At 46.7% G+C, this 9144-nt stretch overlaps 1 long non-coding RNA gene across 2 annotated transcripts; it reads right to left on the bottom strand.

The window, feature by feature from the left end:
- Positions 1 to 7122, bottom strand: LOC128313962 (uncharacterized). 2 transcript variants are annotated; one of them, XR_008295179.1, is made up of 4 exons: positions 6356 to 7122; positions 1982 to 2129; positions 1791 to 1877; positions 1 to 1271 (listed from the first exon to the last, which is right to left on the bottom strand). It is a non-coding gene; the product is annotated as an uncharacterized LOC128313962 (long non-coding RNA). The 2 variants fall into 2 exon arrangements; XR_008295178.1 differs by having other exon boundaries at positions 1 to 1877.
- Positions 7123 to 9144: the final 2022 nt, after the last annotated feature.

Genomic DNA, 9144 nt, shown 5'->3' with positions numbered 1-9144 from the left:
TTTTTAAATTTTTTTTTAACGTTTATTCATTTTTGAGACAGAGAGAGACAGAGCATGAATGGGCGAAGGTCAGGGAGAGAGGGAGACACAGAATCGGAAACAGGCTCCAGGCTCTGAGCCGTCAGCACAGAGCCCGACGCGGGGCTCGAACTCACAGACCGTGAGATCATGACCTGAGCCGAAGTCGGCCGCCCAACCGACTGAGCCACCCAGGCGCCCCAGGACTTGGTCGGTTTCCACGGCTCACATAGACCAGCTCTTGAGGCAATTCCCCAGACTAAAGGAAAGTTAAGCCACCTGGCTCCCAATTCCCCATGTAAAGACTGGGACAAGAGAGGGTAAGGAAAACAGCGTAAAAGGCCAAATTAATGCAAACGTTAGCTTCAGTTGTCCAGCTAGTTCAAGCAGAAGATGTTCGTGTATAAACAAATCTCAACTCTTGGTTTTGTTTTTTATTTGCGGACATCCCCATCCATTTGACATTTAGCGTCTGGTGGGAGGCATGGCGGTGGAGGGTGTTAGGAGAGATGGTGGGGGGAGCGGAGGGCGAGGCGGGGAAGGGGCAAGTGGGGGGACTCGGCAATGACGGTAGAGGCAGTAGACTCAAGACGGCTGATCAAAAGACAGGACCCCAGTCAAATACCTCTCCCGAGCAACAGCATTTTCCTTATTCCCACGAAACTCTTGAACCTTTTTATCAGTAACTCCACCACCAGGCCGCCACAACCATCAACTGACACGATACACCTGAATGATTGGAACGTCGCCCGGCCACACGGTAACTGTCCAAAACGCGTGAGGAATTGTCCCGATTTCAAACTCCTACTCAGTCTGAGAGAAAGAAGACCGAAAGAAGGAGGAAGTCGTCCACGAAAATTCTTCTAGAGGAGAAGGGCGTGAGCACAGAATCTACTTGACGCTGGCTTTTCTCTCCCCCCACCAACCTCCTTTACCCAACCGTGGGCCCGTCTGCCGATATTCTGCCAGCCTGCGGCAGTAACCAGAGTGCAGAGGGCAGGAGCGGGGTGGGTGGGGGCCGCTGGGCTCTCCACCTGTCTGAACTGGTTCTCCCCAAGCCACAGGTGAGGACCGGGGAAGTGAACCCACTGCTAACGCACGGCACCAGCAGCCCACTGGGACATGTTCACCGTGAGAATAAGACGCTTGAATAGCCACGTTCTGAACCGGGAGGACTGACACGGCAGAACCTCCTTAGGAAAAAGAAGGCATGGTCTCCAAATGCAATGTCCTCTTCTTATTTTTCCCTTCTCCTTAAATAACAAAACAAAACACAGCACAAAAAGAGAGAGATACCATCGGCGAATGCAATCGCTAATGAGCAAGGGAGAATTCTTACAGCTTCCCAAGGAGGGGCCCAGGAGTAGGGCCGTCACTGCTGTTCATGGAACAAGCAGCCAGTCATCCAGGCACCGCGCTGCAGGCCGGAGCTGCAGGGAGCTGGGGGAGGCCAGGGACCCATTTCCCTATCTTGCCTCTAATCTCATAAACCAGAAGTGCTCAGACGCTATGTATTTTCTGCCCCCTCTCATTTTTCATAATGGAAAAAAAAAATAAGGCCAATGTTAAAGCTTTGAATTAGGAAACAGTTGCCATCTGGGTAATTGAATTCGGCTTGAAGCAGGCCACCTGGTTCACATCAGCAACTCCTGGCAGGTGCGGAAGCGTCAGCTGAGGTCCTGCGCTGACTTCTAAATACAGGCGCGCACAGCCCGTGCACGGTGCAGAAACCTTACTTTCTAAACAGTGCAAGTCGTCTTGTATCCGGTTACCTCAATCCGGTGGTGGATTTCTTAAGCTGCAGGCATTTAGAATTACGGCAGTAATGTTGGTCTTGTCCATCCCTGGCCGCGTGCTGCCTTAAAAAAAAAAAACAAAAAAACCCCCCAAAACTGAAAAGCCAGTTCCTTTTGGTTTCCTGTTTGGACATCCATGTCATAGAAATATGTGTGACTGAAATCACCTTGTTCTCCCAGAGGATCCAGGAGGCTGCTTCCAGCAACTCAGACAGCAGGAGAGAGGGGTGGGCATCCTGGGAGGAATGCTGAGGGTCTAAGAGCGGGATGTCACAGCATACGCTTCTCTGCAGCTTTCTCGATTGCCAGCCACTCCTATTCCCCAAAGCCGGCGGGGGGGGGGGGTGGGGGGTGGGGGGGGCGGGGCGTGGAGGGGGCGGGCATGGTCAAGTTGCAGTCCTGGTTCCCAACCACACACACCTGCATACTAAGAGAAGAGGATCCAGGAGCATTGAGTGCACCTGCCAGCCAGGGCCCTGTGGGCCAAGTGCGTCTTCCATATCCATGGGTAGACAGAGCTGGCATCACACGGCTGGGTTGGCAAAGACAACATATGGGAAGGAAAAGAACTGCTGGGCACTTGGGTGGTCTTGAGGCTTGTCCTTTCCTTTGAGCCCCTTCCCCGCCCATCGGAAATGTCTACAACAGAACCGAGAGCAAGGGAGCAGCATGTGGTTCTTGAGCAGGCGGAGGGCTATGCAGGGGATAGGGTGATTGCTTACCAGCAGTGTGGGTTTTACAAAGGACGCTGAGCCTCTGGAATGAAAATTCTACACCAGAAATAACTGGGGCTGACCTCCTGTTTTACAGAGTGGAAATGAGGCTGGGAGGGGGCACATGTTTTCCCAGCATCACAGAGCTCCTGCTTAATGTCAAAGCAGGACCTCAGCCCCTTCCCTTGTCATTGCACTGTGCTGTGTCCTTAGCTGAAGGACCGCCAGAAGAGTCAGCTCTAAGAACAGGAATGTTTTCCTTCCAAACAGAAAAAAATGAGGGCTATCCAAAACGTGTAATTTGAAGGATTAGCTCTTTAATTTTTTTTTTTAATTTTTTTCCACGTTTTTATTTATTTTTGGGACAGAGAGAGACAGAGCATGAACGGGGGAGGGGCAGAGAGAGAGGGAGACACAGAATCGGAAACAGGCTCCAGGCTCTGAGCCATCAGCCCAGAGCCTGACGCGGGGCTCGAACTCACGGACCGCGAGATCGTGACCTGAGCTGAAGTCGGATGCTTAACCGACTGCGCCACCCAGGCGCCCCTAAATTTTTTTAAATGTTTATTTATTTTTGAGAGAGAGAGAGAGGGGGTGGGGAGAGGCAGAGAGAGAGAGAGGGAGACAGAATTCAAAGCAGTCTCCATGCTCTGAGCTGTCAGCACAGAGCCTGAAGCAGGGCTCGAACTCACGGACACGAGATCATGACCTGAGCCAAAGTTGGACGCTCAACCAACTGAGCCACCCGGGTGCCCCAGGATCAGTTCTTTTAAAATAGAGTTTTCCACGATGCCCTGGGTACTCATATAGGTTCCTCTTAAAAATCCCACTCAACCTGCTTTTATCCCTTTCTCAAGGGAGCTGCATCTGAACGCACACATACACACAAACACACACAGAGATATACACACATACACACATTCGCACTACTACTCGGAATTGCAGAGAATTCAAGGAAGCCTCTTCCTCTTTGTGAGCTGGCGTCAAGGTAACATTAAATTAAAATCTCTTGCAGGGCTCCTAGCTCAGGAAGAGCCCTATTTCTTTCGTGGGAAGCCTCTTCTTTCTCCAGTGACTGTTCCCGGGGCCCTGTGTCACACCTGTCTGGGGTCTCCTCAAGCTACTGAGTGATGTCGCGCAGCAACACTTCATGGCCACCTGGGCTCCAGCATCCTTGGACTTTTCTCCCCCCTCTGCCAGCTGCTGGAGGAGGACGAATCTGAAGAGAACGTGGAGGGCAGTAGCGAGGGGGCAGGGTCTGGGTCTGGAGCTGGGGTAAGGTTTCGGCAGACATTGGAGATAGGGCAGGGGTCGGAAGTGCCAAGGCAGCCCCAAGTGGCCTGTTCCAACTCCCAACAGGCTCCCTTATGTGCCCTTGGCCTCAGATCAGGTCACTTGCTTAAATTTGAAAAGCAGCCCTAAGATGATTTTATCCACCGTATCCTGTCCTGAAGCAAAGTTCACCAATTTCCTCTCCAAAACTAGTTTCTGATACGGCTCTTTTGATATCGATCTGGAATCATAAATAGTTTACAGCCCCTGAGGCATTATTGTCTTTTTCCCGTCCCCTTTCTTGCCAGATGGACAATGCCTTGAATCTCCTTGTTCCTTCACCCACTCTTGTTTCTTTCTCTGCCACAACATCCGTCCAGCCACGTCTCTGCCTTTACACAGAAGAGCCTCTGCCCCTGGCTCCTCTGAAAATTAGTCAGAAGAGATTCTGTCTTTCTGTGCCCGGATCTGTGCTTCGTATGCGGAAGATCAGATCCCCCGCGCTGTGGAAGAGAAGGCTGGTGGTGGGGAAGGACCTATTCTGGACCCAGTTGAGGTGAGGCTGGAGGCCCCCCCCCCCCCCCCGGGAGCCCAGTGCCCTGGGGCGAGGGCTGCTGGCTTAGCAGCAAAAGTCTTCCCTTTCAACACAGGTAACCGAGATTTCTTTGGTATCCACATTTTCCTTTTTAAAGGCTGCTCTTGCTACCATAAGCAGCATATCCTTCTGTTAACAAAGGGCTGGATTCTCGTAGAACTGCATCGTGATTTTCCCTGGGTGTTGCCCACAGCCTCTAAAACCATCAAGAAAAGAGATCCGGTAAAAGAGTGACAATTTTCTCTCTGAGGTTGGGGGTGCGTGCCTGATAGCCACTACCCCCACCCACCCACTATCACAGAAGTTCTGTCCTGCGTAGGCAGCGGTTCAGCCCGTGCCCTCCAGGAACGTCCCCCTCTGCACAGTGGTTGGTCACTCCTGGGAGTCAGCTGCGGCCCTCCCTGCTTCCCCATCACCCGTGGGTTGCAGCTTCCCATGGTAGCCACGCCTCCTCCAGAGAGGTCTGAACCTCAGCCTTGGTGGTGGGGAAGGGGACCCTTTCACATGTCCTCACTATCCAGAGGGAGTAGCTATTTTTGGTGGTTGCTCCTTCCGTACCCCTTAGGGTCACCCTCTACCCTTGTAAGAATAGATACCCACCTTTGTTCTAGCTGTACTAGTCATACAATTTTTTTTTAATATTTTAAAAATATTTTTGATATTTAAAAAAATTTAACGTTTATTTTTGAGAGAGAGAGGCAGAGCATGAGCGGGGGAGGGGCAGAGAACAAGGGAGACACAGAATCGGAAGCAGGCTCCAGGCTCTGAGCTGTCAGTACAGAGCTGGACGCGGGACTCGAACTCACGAACCATGAGATCGTGACCTGAGCCGAAGTCGGACACTCAACTGACCGAACCACCCAGGCGCCCTGGACATAAATTTTTATATTAAAATTTCCCCATTCAAATGACTGATCTGGTTTCCATCTCGTCACTGGACCCTGGCTGATATAAGACCTAAACAAATTCAGGAATAAATAATGTTCATGGTTTGGAAGGCTTAATACTGCAAAGAAGTCATTCTCCCTAAATTGAGCTACAGATTTAAGAAAACCGGTTTCTCCTAGTGCTTCTTCGGAGGGTATTAGACAAATAGAAAATATCCAACAATACTTGATTGTTGCTGCAGTACATTTCTGGAAATCTCATGGAAAATCCTAAATCTGATCTTACCCGTGGGATCTGTGTTATAATTGGATGTTACATTCTTGACCAAAGACTTGCCATCAAATAAATCGTGGATACTAAATATGTCATAGAGCCGAAATTCAGACTTTAAATTAATAGTTCTCAACCCTGGCTGAGCATTAGAATTATCAAAAGAGATTTAAAAGAATTCCAAAGCCTGGGCTCCATTGGGGGTCAGTTGAAGCGAAATCTCTGTAGGTGAGCCCAGGCAATCAATTTATCGAGAGCTATGACCAAAAGAAAGAAATAGTTGTCATTTGGCCCTTCAAAAAATTAAAAGAGCCACTTGAAAGTAAATCACAAGATTTATCGATTCTCTGAATGGCAATGTAGAGATCCCACACTGATGAATGAGTCACCTCACATCGTAATAAGATGTTGCACATTTCATACACTGTCCACCGGGTTTGAATTTGAAGAAGTGCCCTCAAGGTACAATGTTCTAAGGCCAATGGTTAGTGAGTTAATGAGTATCTAGAAAGATTACATGGCAAGCGTAATGTCTCTGTATTGGGAATTTGGCTAGGAGCCTTCGGAAAAGAATAGACACAATCCCTATTCTTAAGTGTTCAAGGATTGAAGACACGACGTATCTGAAGTCAGCCTTCCAGTAATTTACGAACATGGACACATTGCTCTTTGCTGACAATAGCATTTGTCAGCAAATGGAGCGATCTCAGTTGGATAGAGCCACTCATTTGGAAATCGTGATAATCCAGAGATGTGTTTCCAGATTCTTCCCTTCCCGTGGCAAAAGGCTGAAGAGAGTTTACCTGGGAAGGGGAGCCTCAGCTCACTCTCTGTCTGGGTCTCCTCCAGGGGCTGTCAGTGCAGGGAGGAAGGATGTTCCTCTGAACCAGCCATGTGGAGGCTCTGAGAAGATACCAGCCCTGTGCTTTTCTCACCAGGTTTATTAAGTGAGGCCAGGACCAAGTCCAAGATGTTGGTTTCTCTTTCAGATTCCAGTTCTCTGTCATGAATTATGTGATTTGAGGCAGGGCTCTTTATGATGTCTCAGGAATCTACTTTAAATGAGAAAAATTGTACCTATTTCCTACCTACCTCAAAAGATACCTCCAGGACAAATGAACTTCCATCAGACAGACATGAGTAATTTTATACTTTTTTTCGGATTGTAAGAATGACATTTATGGAAGAGAACCTGGAAATTACAGAGGAGAGCTACATAAGGAAGAACATAAAACCAACCCATAATCCCATAATCATTATTTTAAACATCAAAAAACTCAAAAAAGAATATTCTCTATATGTGGTTTTGTATCTTATTTTTTTTTTATATATAAGATTGTATAATAGGGGCGCCTGGGTGGCTCAGTCGGTTAAGCGTCTGACTTCAGGTCAGGTCATGATCTCGTGGTCCGCTGCCCATGTGTTTGAGCCGCGCGTTGGGCTCTGTGCTGGAGCGTGGAGCCTGCTTCAGATTCTGTGTCTCCCTCTCTCTCTGCCCCTCCCCTCTCTCTGCTTATGCTCTGTCTCTTTCTCTCTCTTTCTCTCTAAAATAAATAAACATTAATTTAAAAGAAAAGATTCTATATTAAACATTCCCATATATCTTAAACTTCTTTAAAACACTAATGGCTGCATAATATTCCAGTCTATGGGACTATTATGACTTGCTTATTCATGGCCAGATGGGCAATAGGAGTATTTTTTTTTTTAATGTAAGGGAAAGTTAATAATGCAAGAAACTTTGATTACTATTATTTATGACAGTACATTTGGAGATTTTAAAAATATACAGATACCAGTTGGAAACAATCTCAGAGACACAGAAAATGAGATTTAAAAACAATCAAGAGCAATTTTATTTTTAAAGGTCAATTCGCTTACAAGGGACACAGAGAACATGCAATAATTGCCTATAACTGCATTTCCATTGACTTCTGAGTGGTAATTTTATCTTTAACACCCCCTACTGGTTTGCCTTATGGTTTTAGTGTTATCATTTTCTTAAAAAAAAAAAAGTGATTTCATTAGAAATCTGCCACCTTTCCAGTCCTGTCCTCTTCATTCTCTCCCTCAGAAAAACAAAGTGAGGGGAGTAGAAGCAAAAGGAAAACAAAAACAGAACAATCGATCATCACTTCATATGACCTCCCTTCCCACAATTCCACCCACTGTGTGCCAGGAGCAGAGGCTGGAAAACCAGGAGAGAACCGGGAGGAGATAATCCTCCAACCTTCTTTGAAGAACTTTGTAACTTGTTGCATTACTCATTCATTCAATAACATTGCCATGGGCTCGATATCTCAGGTTACTCAGTTTATCAGGAAGATAAACTCAGGAATGTGTGGATTCATTGGAACTAAGGGGTTAAGTCAGGTCAGAGGCAATGTGGATTCACTCTTCTCGTTAGAATTCCAGGCAGATCAATTCAAAGTGCTCCTTGAGATGGCCCTTAACTAGGCAGTTGTTTGCACGACGAAAGCACTTTACAGCAAGTTGTATCTGGTGACCTTACTCCCTGCCCCAGAGGTTGGTGGATGCCTGTATATGAGGTGAGGAAACCAGAAAGAGCTGATGTTCCATTTCTGATAGATCTGGCTTCCCTTCATTCATTCCAAAAGCGTTTACTGAGTGTCCATTCTGTGCACGGCACCAATCTAAGCACATGAACAAGACAGACCATGTCCCTGCTCTTGTGGAGTATCTAGCCCAGTGGAACAGGTGAACAATGACAGAGCAAAAAGAGGGATATTCCGAGAAACCTAACAGAAACCCATGGAGGAGGGGAAGGAAAAGAAAAAAAAAAAAAAGAGGTTAGAGTGGGAGAGAGCCAAAGCATAAGAGACTCTTAAAAACTGAGAACAAACTGAGGGTTGATGGAGGGTGGGAGGGAGGGGAGGGTGGGTGATGGGTATTGAGGAAGGCACCTTTTGGGATGAGCACTGGGTGTTGTATGGAAACCAATTTGACAATAAATTTCATATATTGAAAAAAAAAGACTTCAAATAAGAAAAAAAAAAGAGGGATATTCCTATTTGTTTCAACTCTACCTGCGAACATTTGCAACATTCGCATTTGAATACAGATAACTCTAGGTACTATTAGGGATTCTGCGCCCCAGATTGCTTTATAGTTCATTACAAGTCCAATCAAATTCACAGCAAGCATTTCTGGGATTGTGATGAACTGATTTCAAATTTTATATGGAAGAATAATGGCTCTTGAGGAACCAAGCCACTTTGAAAAAGAAGAAGCAAGGGACTGAACCACTCTACTTGAAAATGAGACATTCGAGAAAGAATAGAAATGACAACTGTCAGGCTGAAGTGCAGAGCTAGCAAACATTCCAGTGGAAAGGATGAAAAATCCCCAAATAAAGCATGCATCTAGGAGAAGCAAGTATATGATAAGGACTGCTAAATGAATATAGAGTGGAAGTGTAGACTATTTCAAAAATCGTGGAGAAGACGATTTTACTAACTGGAGAAAAATAAAACTGAACCCCTATCCTGATGCATCAAAAAGTGTCTCAAAATGCAGTGACTTCAAAATGTGCTAATTGAAGAAAAACACTGGGGAATACTAGTTTGCCTTT

The sequence above is a fragment of the Acinonyx jubatus genome, chromosome C1 (assembly GCF_027475565.1).
Source record: "Acinonyx jubatus isolate Ajub_Pintada_27869175 chromosome C1, VMU_Ajub_asm_v1.0, whole genome shotgun sequence".
Lineage (NCBI taxonomy): Eukaryota > Metazoa > Chordata > Mammalia > Carnivora > Felidae > Acinonyx > Acinonyx jubatus.
This window is presented reverse-complemented; position numbering and strand designations above follow the sequence as displayed.